Here is a 20,034-nt window from a genome sequence, read left to right on the forward strand (position 1 = left end):
ATAATGGGGGGGGGGGGGGAGTGTTACAAATAGGAAGAAGTTTCAGTAAAGGAAAAACTGAAGTTATTGTAGAGAAAAACAAACCTTTGCCTGCAGGTTGAGAGTTTGGCATGTACTTATTTTCCAGATTTGACACTTAAAGACAATATACTCACATACCTACTTACCAGTTTAACACTGGAAATAACTATCCTCTGGAGGATGAAAGATAAAAATGACCTTAGACTTGTAACTCAGATAACACAAGATGCATTTAGAGAAATATTTACAGAATACCAACCAATTATCTTGTCTAGTTGTCTGCCTTTTGAAGATGAAAGATTTTTGAGCCCTGATATCTTAGAATCTCCAATAGCCCAGTACCAGAGGAGATTATAAAAGACTGGGAATGCAGAGGAAATTTCTGAAAGTGATAGACTGGAGCACTTTGAAGGAAGTGAGTTGGTGGTACCATCTAAGAGGAGCAGCTTAGGTACTCAGGCACAAAGCACCTCAGGGCATGACCTCTACCTGAGGTTCTGCATTCTGGGGTTTGGGCCTCTGCACATATGGAAATGCAACCTTAACCTATACTCAAGGATAACCAGGGCCTAGGAAAATCTTGTTGACCAAAACTCAGAAGACTGTCAATTTACAGACTTATCATGAGAAATAGAATTTTCAGGTGAACCAGGGGCACCTGGGTGGCTCAGTTGGTTAAGTATCCAACTCTTGGTTTCAGCTCAGGTCATGATCTCACAGTTTGAGCCCCATATCCAGCTCTGTGCTGACAGCGTCGAGTGCTTGGGATTCTCTCTCTACCCCACTCTCTCTGACCCTCCCTCTCTTGTTCTTTCTGTCTCTCTCAATAAATGAATAAACTTAAAAAGTTTTTTGTTAAAAAAAAACGAATTTTCAGGTGAACTCAAGTGTTGACTAGGCATGAGTAAAACTTTTGTACTTTCTCTTATGTAAGTCACATGGGGGAAAGGGAATTAAAATTACTGTATAACTTTGGTACATTAGAATAGATTTAGATTTACACTCAAGGAGTGTAAGTGATTTTAAGCAGTGTTTCTCTGCTAAACTTGGAAGTAGTCTAACGTGGTATAGGGATGCTTTCTGGGGGACCTAAATGCTTGACATTCACTGGTGCACTGTAGATATGGCAGGAAATGTATGCTTAATTCTGTACATATACTTTATGCTTCTATACAAATGGACTTCTAATACCTGCTCCCTTTAAATCCTTTAATACCAGGGAAGCCTGGGTGGCTCATTCGGTTAAGCGTCCGACTTCGGCTGAGGTCATGATCTCACCATTTGTGAGTTCGAGCTCTGCGCCGAGCTCTGTGCTGACAGCTCAGAGGGAGCCTGCTTCAGATTCTGTCTCCCCCTCTCTCTCTGCCCCTCCCCCACTTGCACTCTGTGCTCCTCTCTCTCTCAAAAGTAAACATTAAATCTTTTAATACCGTTGGCTCTACCAGCTTTTATAGACATAGACAAATACTAGTCAGATACATCACTGGATTTTTTCTTTTACTTTAAATACAAAAAATTTAAAAGATGCAGAAAATTCTATAATGAAGACTCTGTCCTCCTAGATACCTCATCCCCTCACCAAAAGCAGCTCATGTTATCAATTTCTTAGGCATCCTTCCAGAGATGCACACATTCAATCAAATTCCTGTATTCTTTAGTAGTGAAATATACCAAATCCAACTCATAATAGATGTGTTGTGGTTTTATTGGCCTCTGACAAAGCAGAGAACAGTCAGCTTGGACTGAGCTGCAGAGGCTCCACATCTGCTCCTGACTATTAATAGAGACATAGAACCTGCCATCTAATTCTTTTAGGCTCAAGTTATTGCAGTAGAGCCAGGTCCTGGCCAGCCTAGTAAGGCTACACTGTGGCTCATCAGCTGAACCTCAGTCACAGGTCTGAGAGAATAATCTCTTCTGCAGTTGTTTTCCTATGCTCTAGCTAAACAAACAAGGATGTATCTTGGTTTTCTTATATTTGTAATTCATTCCTGAGACCATCTTTGGTTATGCTTAGAAGACAAAAAGATTGCATCTTCTAAAGCACATACTGTTTGGGCACTGTCCCATTTGGGCAGGGTCTTGAAAGACAACGTGTAAATTTTCTATTTTATTGTCAGAACAATGAGCCAGAGATCACCTAGTTCAGAGTAAAGTTATATTTGGTGAATATATATTTATAACAATTATTTTAGGTGATACATAAGTAAAAAGCCTGATTGAAAGTCACTATGTTCATTTGCCTTGGTGTATGTTTTGTAGCTAGTTGTTCTTGGGGTCTCACTGTTCAGAGCTGTGAGTGCTTTATTAAGATTTATTTTTATGTAGGCATTTAGTCACACCTACCCTTAAAAATTTTTCCATGTTAGGCTCCAAAGTAAATCTACAAAAAGCAGTAGCTTTTCTCTATGCCAGGAATGACCAGCTTAGAAAACATAATGGAAGAAAAGATTCCATTCATAATAACAGCAAAAGTACATGTAATAACTAGGAATAAACTAAAGGAAAGTATAAAACCTGTATGAATATAGCTATAAAGTCTACTGAAAGGCATAAAATGAAACTAGAATAAATGAAAAATAAGTTCCCTGAAGTAAATTTAATAAATTTACTATACTATACTATACTATAAATTTAATATACTTTCAGTCAACTTCCCAACAGGATATCTTTTGTTTATCTGAAAAAAAAAAAATGGTATAAGAAAGCCTTGAGGAGTACCTGGGTGGCCCAGTCGTTGAGCATCTAACTCTTGGTATCAGCTCGGGTCGTGATCCTAGGGTCATGGGATAGGGCCCCATGTTGGGCTCCGTACTCTGAGTATGGAACCTGCTTAGGATTCTCTGTCTTCCTCAGCCCCTCTCTCATATGCATGCACGTGCTCTCTCAAATAATAATAATAATAATACATAAAGACTTACTGAAAATATTAAAAAAGAAGAGTAATAATGGAAATATTGCCCTATCATGTATTAATTATTGGTATGATAAAGCTATATTAAAACAAAACATTGCATGCTGGTGCAGGCCATTATCATAGATAGAAAAAAGTGAAGGGACTGCAGATTCCAGGAACAGACCCAGACATATGTAAAAAGTGACTCTGAAAAAGGTAGAATTTTAAGACAGTGGAGAAAGAGCTTTACAAATGCTTTTGCAATAGATGACTAACCATTTGGAAAAACAATTTTAGGCCTTTTTTCCACGCAATAGTTTCTAGATGGGTTAAATACCATGTAGGTATTAAGAAAGAATATAGGTGAGAATTTCTATTATCTGATGTGGGAAAATCAAAGATAGAAATCATAAGGGAAAGGCAACAAACTTGGTGGCAATAGGGCCAGGCAGAAAATTGAATCACTCAAGTACACTTGGGTAGAAAACAAAATCATACAGTCCTTGATTTCTTCCTTCCTTCCTTCCTTCCTTCCTTCCTTCCTTCCTTCCTTCCTTCCTTTCTTTTGATAGAGGTAGAAATATTTATCTACTTTGAGAAAAGTAACAGGATAAGTACAAATGACCTACTGACATTTGGTTCAGAGTTAGGGAGTATTAGGGGATAGTGGAAATTGTGACAAATAAGAGCATAGTGACTTAGCCCAGGGGTGCACTTTACCCTAGTATGTAAGAATGTCCCCTCCTCACCTCCCAGTTGCACAGCAACATAGCAGCTTGGAGGCCCCAAGGCCACTGAGCAATTGTTGCCCTGCAAGAATGAAGCCCAGAATTATTAGGTCTTCTGATCTTTTTCCGTGTAAAGCTGGACATTGCAAATTTTATATATACATATATATATATATAGAGAGAGAGAGAGAGAGCAGAGAGAGGGAGAGAGAGAATCCCAAGGAGGCTTCACACTGTCAGCACAGAGTCCCAATTTGGGATGCCAATTCACAAATTGTGAGATCGTGACCTGAACCAAAATCAAGAATCAGATGTTTAATCTACAGAGCCACCCAGGTGCCCCACAAATTGTATATCTCCCAAATTTAAACTGTTAATCTCAATTTTTAAAACTTTGTATATGCTAAACAAAACATATTCACAAGCCCAGATTTAGCACATAAGCCTCAAGTTTGTGAACTCCACTGTATAGTTTTAGTTTTGGTTTCGTGATTATGCTTACCTGCTTAAAGATGTTGGGATGCTCTCCACCTTTTTTGTTTTTTCTTTGTTTCTGTACTCTGGGTCAGTTTTTTTGGTAGTGGAATTATCTGTACAAGTTTAGATGGAGTTCCACCTCCATTGCCATCAGTGTCTGGACCTTTTTATGAAGACACAGTTGTATATTTTCAAGATTTCTTCTTGAGCCAGTTTGGTTCCTATTCCTATAAAATTCTATATATTCCTATAAAATCATACATTTATAAATGAATTCTCTTATAAGATTTTTTAAATGTCAGCATAACACTAGTTTTTATCTTTTTCACATTCTTAATATTTTATTGGTTAGTTGGTTGATTTCAGTTCCCCTGTGGAATTTTTTGTTTGTTTTAACCCATCTATTTCTGTTTGACCTTTATTAATACATTCTTCTAGTTTATTCTGTTTGATTTACTCTTTTTCTAGCTTCTAAAGTGAATTCTTTTGCTCATTTATTTTCATAAAGATTGGTAATACAAGATTGAAGATTATGAATTTTTCTCTTAGTACAAGGCTTTTTCCTCCAATGTGATTAATTTCTAAATGGTCTATAATTTATTTTGATTACCTCTTGGACCCAAGTCATTTCAAAGATTATTTTTTGAATTCCCAAGTAGTTAGTTTTCTTTTGTTCATCTTTTTACTGTTTTAATTTTATTGCATTGTGGGCACAGAATGTGGTCTTTTAAATGTTCCTTATAATAAACAGTTTATCTAAATGTAGATGTTCCAGAGTCATTTGAAAACAATGTGTTTTCTCTGTAAGATACAAAGTTCTAAATGTATATTTATTATTTGTTAATGGTATTGTTTATATTCTCTCTCTCTCTCTCTCTTTAGGCTGCACCATGGTTATATTTTTACCAAATTCTTAGTGTGTTTCTAATAACCTTTGCTTCTGTATTTGGATGCTGTGTTAAGTAAAGGTTTATGTCTATATGTCTTATTTGGTTATATATACCTCTAATTTTTTAATCATAAAGCATCATTGTTCCATGTAACCTGTTTCTGCCTTCATTTCTACTTGTTTGAAATTGGCACTTATACAATATTTACCTGAAATATTTTTGCTCATTTTTCCTATCACCATCCTCATTTAGAAAATTCTTAGAATTGTCTTAAGTATTTTCTTACAAACAGCATATAACTGATTATTGTTTTTATGTAGTCTTAGAGTCTCTTTTTTATTAAGGGGATTTAAACCATTTATTTTCCTCATAATTAACTTTAGATCTTGTTCCTACCATTTTATTTTATATTTCCTTCACTTGCTTTCTTATGACTACTCCCCCACAATACAACTTTTGTTCCTTCTCAGATTTTACTAAAATGATCCAGTTTTCTTTGCTTCATAGTCTTCCCTCCTAGTCATGAAAGCTATACATCCCATTTGTGGCTCACTACATTTTAACACATGTATTTTTGTGTTTGATTTTTTTGTTGTTATTTTTTGTAGATGCTTTTTATCAAGTCAAGGAAGTTCCCTTCTAATCCTGTATTTCTGGGGGTTTTTATATTGAATTGATGTTGAATTTTGTCAGATGCTTTTTTTTGCATTAATTATTATGGTTATATGATTTTTTGTATCCTTTAGCTGTTTAATATAGTGATTGCATTGATTTTTTAAAAAAAATATTAAGCCAGCTTTACATCCTTGGAATAAGCTCCACTTGGTCCTGATATAGAATTCTTTTTATATATTGCTGAATTCTAGTTGCTAAATTCTGTTGAGAATTTTTATGTTTATGTTCAAGAGATACTGTCCTTATCTGCTTTGGCAACCAGGGTAATACTAGCTTCAAGAAATTAATTACAAAGTATTTCCTCCTGTTTTCCGCAAGAGATCTTCAATAATTGGTTTTAATTCTTCTTTAAACATTTGGTAGAATTCTCGGGTAAAATCATATGGGCCTGGAGCTTTCTTTTTTGTGTATTTTTAAATGACACACTCAACTGTTAAAAGTTACAAAGCTATTCAAATTACTTTATATTAGAGTTATGGTAGTTTGTGTTTTTTGAGGAACTGGTCTTTTTTATTTAGGTTGTTAAATTTATGTGTGTATGCCCTAATCCTTTTGATGGCTGCAGGATCTGTAGTGATACCTCCTGTTTAATTTTTGATATTGGTAATTTGTGCCTTTTTTTTTTTTTTTAAATCCTTGCTACAGGTTTGTCAGTTTTATTGATCTTTTCAAAGAACAGTCTTGGCTTTTTGTTTCATTGGTTTTCTAGATCATTTTCCTTTTTTTAATTCATTGATTTCTGCTCTTTGTTTCCTTCTTTCTGTTTAAGTTGGGTTTATTTTGCTCGTTTTCTAGAGTCTTGATGGGGAGTTTAGATTGATTTGAAATTCTCCTATTCTAATGTTATACATTTTAGTGGTATGAATTTCCCTCTAGGTACTGCTTGATCTGTGTCCCACAAATGTTGATGTATTGTATTTCCATTTTCAGTCAACTTTACTGTATTTTTTTGTAAGTATCCTTTGAGACCTCTTTTGACCCATGGATTTTAGAAGTGTGTTGTACCAAAATGTTCATAGCAGATTTTTTTGTACTAGCCAAAACTGGAAACAACCCAGATGTCCTTCAGCAGATGAATGACTAAACAAACTGTGGTACATACATAACTGTGGAATAAAAAGGAACAAACTATACATGCAATAACCTACCTGAATCTCCAGAGAATTAGGCTGAGTGGAAAAAGCTAAAAGCTAACTCTAAAAAGTTCCATAATTATTCCATTTATGTATCAATTTTGAAATGACAGCATCTTAGACATGGAGGACATACTGGTCATTGCCAGAGGTTAGGTCCTGAGAGTGAAGGGCAGTAGTGTGTTGTCATGAAAGAATCCTTCTGGTGTTCGAACTGTTCAGTATTCTTCTCTGTGGTGGTAGATACACACATATGCATGCATGCAGGAACAAGCATGAGGAAAACTGAGGAAATCTGAGTGAGCTTGGTTATATCAATGGCTATCCCGTTTGTGATGTTATCGTTATAAATATAACTAATATACAGTTATGATTTTTTAATGTTTATTTTTGAGCGAGAAAGAGAGAGAGAGCGCAAGCAGGGGAGTGGCAGACAGAGGGAGATACAGAATCCGAAGCAGGCTCCAGGCTCTGAGTTGTCAGCACAGAGCACAATGGGGGCTTAAACTCACGAACTGCGAGATCATGATCTGAGCTGAAGTCAAGCACCTAACTGACTGAGCCACCCAGGCACTCTGTATAGTTATGATTTATACTGTAAAATGTTAGCACTGTGGGACACTTGGCAAAATATACAAAGGATCTATTATTTCTTACAACTACATATGAATCTACAATTATGTCAATAAATTATCAATTAGGGAAAAATATTTTAAAATTCAAAAAGAATTAAAATGGTACATTAGAAAATATCCACTTAATACAAAAAAGGTCAGAAAAAAGACATGAGATATATGGAAAACAAATAGCAAGATGACACATAAACCCAAACATAGCAATAATAACATTGAATGTGACTAGATTACTTCAACTAAAAGGCAGACATTGGCTGACTGGATTAAAAAAAGGTCCAACAGTATTCTGTCACAAGAGACACACCAAATTCAAAGACAGAAAATGATGGGAAAAGAGAAGTCTTGCAAAGAATATGCATAAGAGAGCTAAAGTGGCTATGCCAACAACAGACAAGATAGACTTTTAAAAAAATTATGAGACAAAGACATTTCATAATAAAATGATCAATTTATCAGGAAGATATAACAGTTAAAAACAAATACCCACCTAACAGCTGAGCCCCAAAATACACAAAGCAAAACTGATAAAAATTAAAGGGGAAAATAGGTAATTCAACAACAAGAATTGAAAATTTTAAGACCTCACTCTCAATAATGGGTAGAACAGTTACACCAAAAATCACCAAAGATCTATGAAAGTTGAACCAACACTATGAACCAACTTGACTTAACAGGCATTTATAGAATACCTAATGACAGCAGAATACCAATTGTTCTTCAGCACACATGGAATAACCTCCAAAATAGACCATATACTACCAGGTGTTGGTTAAAGTTTTCTTAAAGGGTCACATAGTATTTTAGACTTATTACCTGAATTGTCTCTGTCACAGCCTCAACTCTGCTGTTTTAACTCAAAAGCAGCCATGGACAAAACATCAATGAATGAGCATGACTATGTTCCACTAAACTTTAGTGGAAACTTTATGCTAGGTCATAAAACAAGTCTCTATAAATTGAAAAGGAGTGAAACCTGACAAGATGTGTTCTCTGATCATGATGGAATTAAATTAGATATCACCAAAAGAAGGAAATTTGGGAAACCCACAAATATTTGGAATTAAATACTATATTTGTACATGTATTTGTACATTTGTACATGTATTCTTTACATGGGTAAAGAAAACACAAAATTAGAAAACATTTGAACTGGATGAAAATGAAAATACAATAACCAAAATAATGGATTGATTACCTAAAGCAATCTATATAGAGTCAGTGTAATTTCTATAAAAATTTCAATCATTTTTTTTGCATAAATGGAAAAGCCAGTCCACAAATTCTTATGGAATTGTAAGGGGCCCCCAAAACCAAAACAGTTTTGACAAAGAACAGAGTTGGAAAACTTAACACTTCCAATTCAAAACTTACTATGAAGCTACAGTAATCACAGCAATGTGGTACTGGTATAAACCAATGGAATAGATTTGAGAGTCCAGAAATCAATCCCAACCAGCTATGGCCAGTTGATTTTTGACAAGAGTGTGAAGACCAGTATGGAAAGAACAGTCTAATGAATGATGCTAGGATAACTGGATATTCACATGCAAAAGAATACAGTTGGATCCCTTTCTCATATCCTACATAAAAATTAACTCAAGGGGCGTCTGGGTGGCGCAGTCGGTTAAGCATCCGACTTCAGCCAGGTCACGATCTCGCCGTCTGTGAGTTCGAGCCCCGCATCGGGCTCTGGGCTGATGGCTCAGAGCCTGGAGCCTGTTTCTGATTCTGTGTCTCCCTCTCTCTCTGCCCCTCGCCCATTCATGCTCTGTCTCTCTCTGTCCCAAAAATAAATAAACGTTGAAAAAAAAAAATTAAAAAAAAAAAAATTAACTCAAAATGGACCAGTGACCTAAATATAAGAACTGAAGCTAGAAAACTCTTAGAAGAAAATCATAGAGGTAAACTTACATGATCTTAGATTTAGCAATAGATTCCTAGGTATGACACCAAGAGCATGAGCCACAAAAGAAAAAAGATGAATTTGACTTCACCAAAATTTAATCTTTTTATACATTTAAGGAAATTATCAAAACATAAAAGACAAACTACATAATGGGAGAAAATAATTATAAATTATGTGTCTATTAAGGGTTTAGTATCCAGAATACAGAAAGAACTCTTATTAGCTTAGCAACAAAAAGACAGCCCATTTTAAAAAATGTACAAAGGACTTAAACAGACTTTTCTCCAAAGAATATAGACAAGTGAAATAAGCATACAAAATGATGTTTAACGTTACTACTCATTAGGGAAATGTACATCAAAATCACAGTGAAATGCCACTTTTATGCCCATGAGAGTGGATATTTTAAAAAATAAAAATCACAGAAAATAAGAAATATTATTGAGAATATGAAGAAAGTTGAATTATGAAGAAAGTTGAATTATGAAGAAAGTACATTGCTGCTGGGAATGTAAAGTGGTATAGCCATTGTGGAAAACAGTTTGATGGTTCCTCAAAAAGTTAAATGTAGAAATATATATGACCCGCTAATACCGCTTCTAGGAATACATATAAAAGAACTAAAACAGGTGCTAAAGCAAATCCTTACATACAAAGGTTGATAGCAGCACAGTAACCAAAAGGTGGAAAGAACCCAAACATCCATCAACGGATGAATGGATAAACAAGTTGTAATATATACATACAATGGAATGTTGTTCACCCATAAAAAGGAATGAAGTACTGATGCATGCTACAATATGGGTAAAAACCTCAAAAACATGGGAAGAAAGAAATCAGATACTAAGGTCATTTATTGAATGATGCTGTATATATGAAATATCCAGAATTGGTAAATCCATAGAAAGAGAAAATAGCCTGGTGGTTGCCAAGGCTGGGAGTAGGGAAGGTGTAGGGAATGATTGTTTCATGGATACAGGGTGTCTCTAAATTTAGAGTAATGAAATGTTTTAGACTTAGAGGTGATGGTTGCACAACATTGTGAAGACACTAAATAACACTGGTATTGCTCACTTTAAAATGGTTAATTTTATGTTATGTGAATTTCACCTCAAAAATTTTTAAGCATATGCAGGGTATGCCTCTTAAGAAGTTGTGACAAAGGGCACCTGGGTAGCTCAGTTTGTTAAGCGTCTGACTTCAGCTCAGGTCATGATTTCATGGTTCGTGAGTTCGAGGCCCATATCAGGCTCTGTGCTGACAGCTCAGAGCCTGGAGCCTGCTTCAGATTCTGTGTCTCCCTCTCTTTCTGCCCCGACCCCAATCACGCTCTCTCTCTTTCTCTCAAAAAAAAAAAAAAAAAAAAAAAAATTGTGACAAAGTAAAATTTTGAAAGTTATATTCAAAGGTATCACTTTTGTAATAATCATTTGCTACTTGTTTTTTTATAAATTCTATAAATTATGTTTTTAATTATTGCTCGAAAAAATAGATCTTTGATAATTATAAAAAATTAAAGGGACCTAGTTAAAGCAGAGGTTAGAGAGAGAATTTATAGCTGTAAATGCCTGTATTAGAAAAGAGTTAAGATGGGGCACCTGGGTGGCTCAGTCAGTTGAGCATCTGACTTCATCTCAGCTCAGATCATGATCTCATGGTTCGTGGGATTGAGCCCCATGTTGGGCTCTGTAGGCTGACAGCGCAGAGCCTGCTTGGGATTCTCTCTCTCCTTCTCTTTCTGCCCCTCCTGCTCATGCATGCACTCATTGTCTCTCAAAATAAGTAAATAATTTTTTTTTAGAAAATGAAAGAGTAAAGAATACGAAGCCATGACCTAAGCTTCCACTATAAGGAAGTAGAAAAAGAACAGACTAAACCCAAACCAAGTAGAAGGCAGGATGTAATAAAGATCAGAGTAGAAATCCATGAAATACAAAACAAGGAAATGCAGAGGAAAATCAGTGAAATTAAAAGTTGGTTCTTTGTGGGGCGCCTGGGTGGCGCAGTCAGTTGAGTGTCCGACTTCAGCCAGGTCACGATCTCGCGGTCCGTGAGTTCGAGCCCCGCGTCGGGCTCTGGGCTGATGGCTCAGAGCCTGGAGCCTGTTTCCGATTCTGTGTCTCCCTCTCTCTCTGCCCCTCCCCCGTTCATGCTCTGTCTCTCTCTGTCCCAAAAATAAATAAAAACATTGAAAAAAAAATTAAAAAAAAAAATAAAAGTTGGTTCTTTGAAAAGATTAACAAAATTGAGAACTTTAGCTAAAGCAAGAATTGGTAATTTTTTTTATAAGGGACCAGAGAGTGAATATTTGGGGCTTTGAGGGCCACAGGTGGTCTTTTTCATATATTCTTGTTTGTTTGAGTTTTTGGCACACCTTTTAAAATGTGAAAAATATTCCTAGCTTATAGACTATGTGAAAATAAGCCATGTGCCTTAGTTTACCAACCTCTGAGCTAAACTGATCAAGTAAAAAGGAAGATACAACTTACTAAAATCCCAAATGAAAGAGGATACACACTACCAAATCTGAGAAAAATTAAAAGAATTATAAAGGGATACCATGAACGATGAATGTTAAAATGCAGATGAAATGGGCATATTCTTAGATCCAAATCACTGAACTGACTCAAGAAATAAAAAATCTGAATAGACCTAGAACACTAAACAAATTGAATAATTTATGAAGTCTTCCCACAAAGAAAAACCCAAACCCAGATAGGCTCACTGAATTTTACTAAACATTTAAAGAAGAAATAATACCATTTTTTCATGAACTCTTTCAGAAAATAGAGGAACTGGGGCACTTCACAACTCATTTTGAGACTAGTATGTTATCTTACCATGATACCTTGGTATCCTGGGTATTGGCCTGATACCAAAGCAAAAAAAAAAAAAAAAAAAAAAAAAAAAAAAAAAAAAAATCACAAGAAAAGAAAACTACAGGGGCACCTGTAGGTGGCTCCATTGGTTAAAGGTCCAACTCGGTTTTGGCTCAGTTCATGATCTTACAGTTCGTGAGTTAGAGCCCCACATCAGGCTCTGTGCTGACAGCATGGAGCCTGCCTAAAATTCTCTCTCTCTCCCTCTCTCTGCTCCTCCCCTGCTCACTCACTCACTCTCTCAAAATAAATAAACTTTATAAAAAAAAAAAAGAAAACTATAGACCAATATCTTTTATGACTGTAGCTTCATAAATCCTCCACAAAGCTGATTCCCAGAATATATAAAAATGATTGTGACTAAGTGAGATTTACACCAGAAATGCAAGATTAATTTAACACCAGAAAACAATTAATATAATAGACTGTTATGATTAAATACTCTCAGCAAATTAGGAATAAAAGAAATTTGCATATAAAATTTCTACATAAAATCCTAACATCATAATTAATAATAAAATACTAAATGCTTTTCCTCTAAGATTGGAAACAAAGAAAAGATGTCTGCATTCACTACTTCTTTTCAACAGTGTTCTGGAGGTTCTAGCCAATTAATTCAGGAAAGAAAAATGAAATACAATCAGATTAGAAAAGAAGATATAAAGCTGTCTTTATTCACAGATGAAGTGATCATCCTGCATTTAGGGAATGCAAAGGAATAAAAAAAAAAACTAATAAATGAGTTCAGTAAGGTCACAGGATATAAGATCATTATAGAGAAAATCAGTTTATTTCTATATATAAACATTGGACAACCCAAAACAAATTTAAAAAAACAATTGCATCCACAGTAGCATTAAAAAGGATAAAACACTTAGGAATAAATTTGACAAAAGAAGTGCAAGACTAATACACTGAAAACTACAAAACATATCTGAAAGAAATGAAAGACCATCTAAATGAGAGAAATTCCATGTTCATGCATTTGAAGACAATATTATTGACATGGCAGTTCTTCCCAAATTTATAGATTTAAAGCAATCTCCTTCAAAATCTCAGCTGGCTTTTTTGCAGAAATTAACAAGCTGATCCTAAATTTTATTTGTAATAACAAAGAACCAAAATAGTCAAAACAATATTGAAAAACATCAAAGTTGGAGGACTTAACACTTTTTTATTTCAAAACTTACCACAAAGTTATGGTAGTCAAGACTGTGTGAAATTGGAATAAAGAAAGACATACAGATCAATGAAGTAATTCAGAGCCCAGAAATAAATCTTTACATATTTATGGTCAACTGATTTTCTGTTAAGGTCCCAAGGCAATTCAATGGGGCAGGGGTTATCTTTTCAAGAAATAGTGCTGGGGCAGAAGTGCACAAAAATGTTTAGGCAGTCCTGGGTGTCGATCATGTTATGTGTGCATTAGCCATACATGTTGCCCACCAACAGTTGTATAGGACCATAGACTTGAAGGTTTTTTCATGATTCTATGAAAATAAAAGGTGAAAATCACCTTTTATTAGAGAACAACATCAGTAAAAGAAAGAATTCTATGCTTATCCACATCCTTTGTATTCCCTCCTAGCTTAATGAGGGAGCCCACTGGACTAAGCTGTAGCTAGCACTTCTGTTCTCTTAGCTACTAGAGACTTGTCCATATCAGCAGATGCCTCACCATAGAAGGGGCTTGACTGCTTCACTCATGAGCACCTCAGAGTTCTTATTTTCTTGTAGAATTTGATTGGGACAAAACATGGCAAGTGAATTGTATGTTTCTTCTGTTGAAGACCTAAAAAACAATAGGAAAAAAGAAAGTGCTCCACTGAAGAAGGACTTAAAAAATGGAAAGGAACACCTATATAAAGGACATAGTGAAAATTTCTTCCATGAAATCAGTAACACAACTAAAAAAGATAACCAGGAATTCTGTATAGAAAGAAATGTCAAAGGATTAACCATAAAATTGATATTTTCAAAAGATGAAGTCAGTAATCTTTAAGAGACGATAACTGGAGATAATGTGATAATTAGAGCAAACTGGGAATATAATGTGAAGTGTTTTCTGTAACTATTCAGAGTCTTTCAAGGACCTGCTGATGACTAGAAGCTGAACACGAAAGACTACATCCTGTGTGATTCCATTTGACTGTGAAATTCTAGAATAAGGAAAATTAATCGGTAATGATAGAAATCAGATCAGTGGGAGTGGTGATTAACTGCAAAGGGGTACAAGGGAACTTTCTGGGTAAATGGAAGTGTTCTGTATCTTGATTAGGGTTGTGGTAACATGGGTGTATTCGTTTGTCCAGACTCTGACCGGTACATACAACATGGGTGCATTTTTTTAATGTAAATTAAAAATCTCATGTTTCCAAAAAAAAAAAAAAGATTTTAAAAACCCAAAATAATTGTTCTTAAGTTTTTCTTGGGCTTTTGTATTATAAGAAACAAGTATAGGATTTTTTTTAATGGTTTGTGAACCATAAACTATAAAATACAGCAGTCTGATTATTGGTGTCTGTCTATCTGAGCATTTTTGAAGCTAAAGTAGAATACTAACTACTGGGAAGATGATGATGTGGTATTGTCCAGGGAACAGGAACTGGCCTAGGAAGTATGTGGCTACCAAACACACTTCAAGAACGCTACTGTAGCCTGTCGAGCTGTGGTGCATTGTGTTCAACTCAGGTCCCCTGTGGAACCATATCTCTTGTATTTTGGTGGGAAATCCCATTGCTCATAAAATACTCAGATCTTCTGTGTTTTTCATTTTCTTTCTTTTTATAAATAACCTAATTAGATAGATGGTTTGAAATTTAGGCTGAAACTACAGATTTCAGCAACTGTGAATTTCATAAGGAGGGAAAAGATTTTCACGTGAATTAAGTCAGAAATGGCAAGTAAAATCCAGTAGCATATTGTATGTTCTGTTTCTCCTCACAAGGAGCAGTTCCTAAGTAACTTTTACATTTGTGATACCTCAGTAGCAAAGTATGCTTATTACTAGGATGATGAATAGTGGCTCTCTTTTTAAAGATGACATTTTAAAGGGTTATTAACACTCACACTGAAAAGATATTATGATGAAAATATTCTAAAACTAATGTGTCACTACACCAGGATTAGCATCTTGGAATAATACACCCTCTACTTAGCTGTTGGGCCAACATATCAATTGTAGCTAAGCAATTTCATTCATCAAAGGAAAAGGAGAAAATTCCTAAAATGTGTTCAGCATCAGCATATCCCCTGCCAACCTCACCCCTCTGGTAATAGGTTGTAAGGCCTTGCTAAGAAGGGAGAACTCCTAGGAAAGTCTCAGCAGCCAGCCAGCTCTCAGGAGCACCGAGGTAGATGTCTTTCCCCTCTAATGGCAGCACTACCTCTCAGTCTGCATATCTGTGTACCTGTTCAAAATTCCTCAAGACTTTGTTGGTGGTGCCACCCAGTGCAAGGACTCCTGCAGGGCAGTGTTCTCAACACCACTGACACATGCCCTGCTGGCCTATATTGATGGCTTCCTTTAGAAAGGATAAGTTTCCAGTTCCTACCACTGGGGACTGGATTGGCAGGCCACTTGACACAAAGCTTGACAGTGTGTGCAGAGGAGCTCCCTAAGAAAGGAGTGCTTGGTTTGGTGAAATCCTCTCCAGAGACTTGATTTTTGTCAGAGCTTCTTTTATGTTCTTTTATTTATTGTCACCCTTCCTCCAGTCCCTGCCAAATGCACGCGCACGCATACACACACACACACACACACACACACACTAAAACTTTAGTATTTGGTCATGACTCTTAGAGTTCTCAGACACTTCAGTATCTGTGGTCTCATTTTATCCTTCCAGGAATCCAATGAAGTTGGTAACATAGGCATTACTCCATTTGAAGATGAGATAATTAAGGTATAGATGGGCCAAATGCTGACATCTAGCTAGTGTTATCCTGGGAGCAACATCCGAAGTTGCTGACTATTAACCTGTCCTTTTTTCTACCACACCACTTTCTTTTTGCCTATTTCCTCTCTGTTAGCCCTTCTAGCATGGATGTTTAATCTCTTGTTTCCTAAAGTGAGAGTTCTTTTACCAAGCCCAATTTGTCTGGTGAGGGATATTTCTAAGGGATTGAAGGACATCATCAAAGTCTTGGCTGTAGCAAGGGTCATCAGGTGAGGCCCTGTCAGCAATGTGGAGATTAAGGGTGAAGTTTTGAGCAGCTGTACTTTTCTTACAACTCTATAATGTATGTGCTAGATATATTTAGTAAAGTTGTCCTTAATTCTTTCCTTCCCTTCCAAGATGATCTGAGTATAGGAAAAAGGAAATTATGTATCTGAGTAAAAAAGCACTTGCAGAAAATGGCTGAAAGTTCAAAACTAAATATTAACCATTATTTATGTTTGGAAGTTCTCAGAGAAGAGTTTCCATGGGATGAAGTTGTTCTTTGTGCTGTTGACTTCCTAGTATAAGTTATTAGAAGCTGGAAATTAAAGTAATAATAAGACATTAGATTTTAGATACAGCCAGTCAATATCTCAGTAGTGTCTGCAATTTAAGTATACCCTTCTGGGAACCAAGAAAGACATTAAAAATCGGTAAACATATTTTTAATTTACCTTATATAAATAAAAGTTGAAATGTTTTGTTTGGTGGTTTCTGTTTACTTTTGTTTTGATTTTGGCAGTAGTGATTGTTATAATTCAGTTATCAATATGTGGTCTTGATAATCAAGCCTGGCAGTTGGTCTTCATTTTGACCATTTTGCAATGGATCCAAATGACAAGAAAAGTTCTAGTGAGAAGGTGTGATGAGCCACTTTATTAGTGTAGCTCATCATCTAATGAAGGGGGCAGCCTCCATTCTTGGGTTTTGAACTATGTGGTGACATCGGTATTACCAAACAAATGGACAGAAATATCCCCCTTTTGAAGGTTTAAACAATATTTGCTATTTTCTGATTATAAGAACAACACAAGAAAAAGATTGTAGAACATATAGGGTGAGGGCGCACTGGCTTTGGAGGTGGAGAAGCCCTGGCTCCTGTACATACTTGGTCAGTCATGACTATGTGACCAAAACTCTCTTATCTTTGGTTTCCTCATCTATAAAATGGGAGATATTATGGTACCTACCTACATAGAAGTTTTATGTGGAGATAAAATAAAGTCATTAAAATGCTTAGAACAAGGCCTGACTTAATAAAGGGAGTTAAAAAAAGAAGAAAATCAAAATGGGGGCGACTGGGTGGCTCAGTTGGGTAAGTGTCCAACTTCGGCTCAGGTCATGATCTCGCGGTTTGTGGGTTTGAGCCCCGCGTCAGGCTCTGTGCTGACTGCTCAGAACCTGGAGCCTGCTTCAGATTCTGTGTTTCCCTTTCTCTCTGTCCCTCCCCTATTCACACTCTGTCTCTCTCTCTCTCTCTCTCAAAAATAAATGAAACATTAAAAAATTAAAAAAAAAAAAATAAACCACAAGCCACCGTTAACATTTTGACGTATTAGCTCTCAGGCTTTTTTCTGCCATACATGCACACATACATACCAGTGTGTACTACCCATATAGGTGTACATATATATCCTTTTTTTTAACCTTTTCCAAAATTGGGATCATTTTTTAAAATATTTTTTAATGTTTGTTTATTTTTGAGAGAGAGAGACAAAGTTGCAAGCAGAGGAGGGGAAAAGAGAGAGGGAGACACAGAATCCAAAGCAGGCTCCAGGCTCTGAGCTGTCAGCACAGAGCCTGACACAGGGCTTGAACCCACAAACTGTGTGATCATGACCTAAGCTGAAATTGGATGCTCAACCGACTGAGCCACTCAGGTGCCCCATGGGATCATGTTTAATATACAATCTATATCCTGCTTAATTTTTCCCACATAGCCTTATATTTCCCTTGACATTAAAATTTACCGAAACAGATTTTTATGACCTCATAATACTGTAACATGACTTAACAAAATTATTTAATCATTACCTCCTTGTGAGATATCTAAGTTATTTCCAATATTTTACCATTATTAATGTTCCTTACTTTTAAAGGTTACAAAGTTTTTAAGATCTTAAGACTTGTTCTCTTTTTGTTTTGGTGGGGTGGGGCACAGTTTGTACTTTGAGGTTGAACTTTTTCATATGTCTATTGATTCCTGGCATTACTTCAGTGAAGTACCTTTTCATGAATGAATGTAACTTGTAAAGGTGTTTTAGGTAGGATCTCAAGTTTCTAGAGTAGTGTCAAGTACATAGTAAGTACTCAATAAATATTTGTGGCATACCCACAACTCTCTGGTCAACTAATCCTTGACAAAGCAGGAAAGAATATCCAATGGAAAAAAGTCTGTTCAACAAATGGTGTTGGGGAAACTGGACAGCAACATAGAGAAGAATGAAACTGGACCACGTTCTTACACTATACACAAAAATAAATTCAAAATGGATGAAGACTTAAATGTGAGACAGGAAACCATCAAAATCCTAGAAGAGAACACAGGCATTAACCTCTTTGACCTTGTCTAGAGCAACTTCTTACTAGACTTGTCACCAAAGGCAAGGGAAACAAAAGCAAGCATGAACTATTGGGACCTCATCAAGATAAAAAAAAGCTGCACAGTGAGGGAAGCAATCAACACGACCAAAAAGCAGCCTGTGGAATGGAAGAGGATATTTGCAAGTGGCATATCTGGTAATGGTTAGTATCCAAAATCTATAAAGAACTTACCAAACTCAATACCCAAAAAACAAATAACCCAGTTAAGAAATGGGCAGAAGACATGAATAGACGCTTTTCCAAAGAAGATATCCAGATGGCTGAGACACATGAAAAAATGCCCAATAACACTCATCATCAGGGAAATATAAATCAAAACCATCATGAGGTACCACCTCACACATGTCAGAATAGCTAAAATTAACAACACAAAAAATAACAGGTGTTGGCGAGGATGCAGAGAAAGGGGAACTCTCCTGCACTGTTGGTGGGAATGCAAACTGGTGCAGCCATTCTGGAGAACACTATGGGGGTTCCTCAAGAAGCTAAAAGTAGAACTCCCCTACTATCCAGCAATTGCACTATTAGGTATTTACCCAAAGGATACAAAAATACAGATTCAAAGGGGTACATACACCCTAATGTTTATAGCAACATTATCAACAATAACCAAACTATGGAGAGAGCCCAAATGTCCATCGACTGATGAATGGATAAAGAAGAATGGATATATACATACATGTGGTATGTATATATATACTCAGCCATCAAAAAGAATGAAATCTTACCATTTGCAATGATGTGTATTATGCTAAATGAAGTAAGTCAGAGAAAGAGAAATAACATTTCACTCATGTGGAATTTAAGAAAACAGATGAACATATGGCAAGGAGCGGAGGAAGAGAAGAGAAACCACAAGAGACTCTTAATGATAAAGAACAAACTATGGGTTGACAGAGGGAGGGAAGTGGGAGATGGGCTAGTTGGGTGATGTTGTATGTAAGTGATGAATCCCTGAATTCTACTCCTGAAACCAGTATTGCACTATATATTAACTAAAATTTAAATTTAAAAGAAAGGGGGGAAAAAAACCCACAACTAGACAAGAAATTCAAAACCTTTTTAAGAGGATACTAAGAAAGTTTTCAGCCTAAAATGTTTCATTGTAGTCCTTAAAACAATGTTATGATGTGTTAAAAGAAGGGAAAATAACCTTATTTATAACTTTAAATTGTCACAATTTAAAATTTATCAATATTGGAAATTTAAAGTGCTATCCTCTGGTGATCACCTTTCAAATAAACTGATG

General features: G+C 35.9%; 1 protein-coding gene across 5 annotated transcripts in view; it reads left to right on the forward strand.

The window, feature by feature from the left end:
* The window catches only part of RNF24 (ring finger protein 24), an 80,550-nt gene that overhangs the window by 27,690 nt on the left and 32,826 nt on the right, over window positions 1-20,034 (forward strand). The window contains exon 1 of one of the 5 annotated variants that reach the window (XM_086701772.1): window positions 13,970-14,421. The exons of the other annotated variants lie outside the window; for them this stretch is intronic. The gene's annotated coding sequence lies outside the window, so the exon portion shown is untranslated. Of the gene's footprint in view, window positions 1-13,969; window positions 14,422-20,034 lie in introns of those variants that run through there. 5 annotated transcript variants of the gene reach the window in all.

The sequence above is a fragment of the Puma concolor genome, chromosome A3, assembly GCF_028749965.1.
Source record: "Puma concolor isolate L17-30 chromosome A3, mPumCon1.1.hap2, whole genome shotgun sequence".
Classification (NCBI taxonomy): Eukaryota; Metazoa; Chordata; class Mammalia; order Carnivora; family Felidae; genus Puma; species Puma concolor.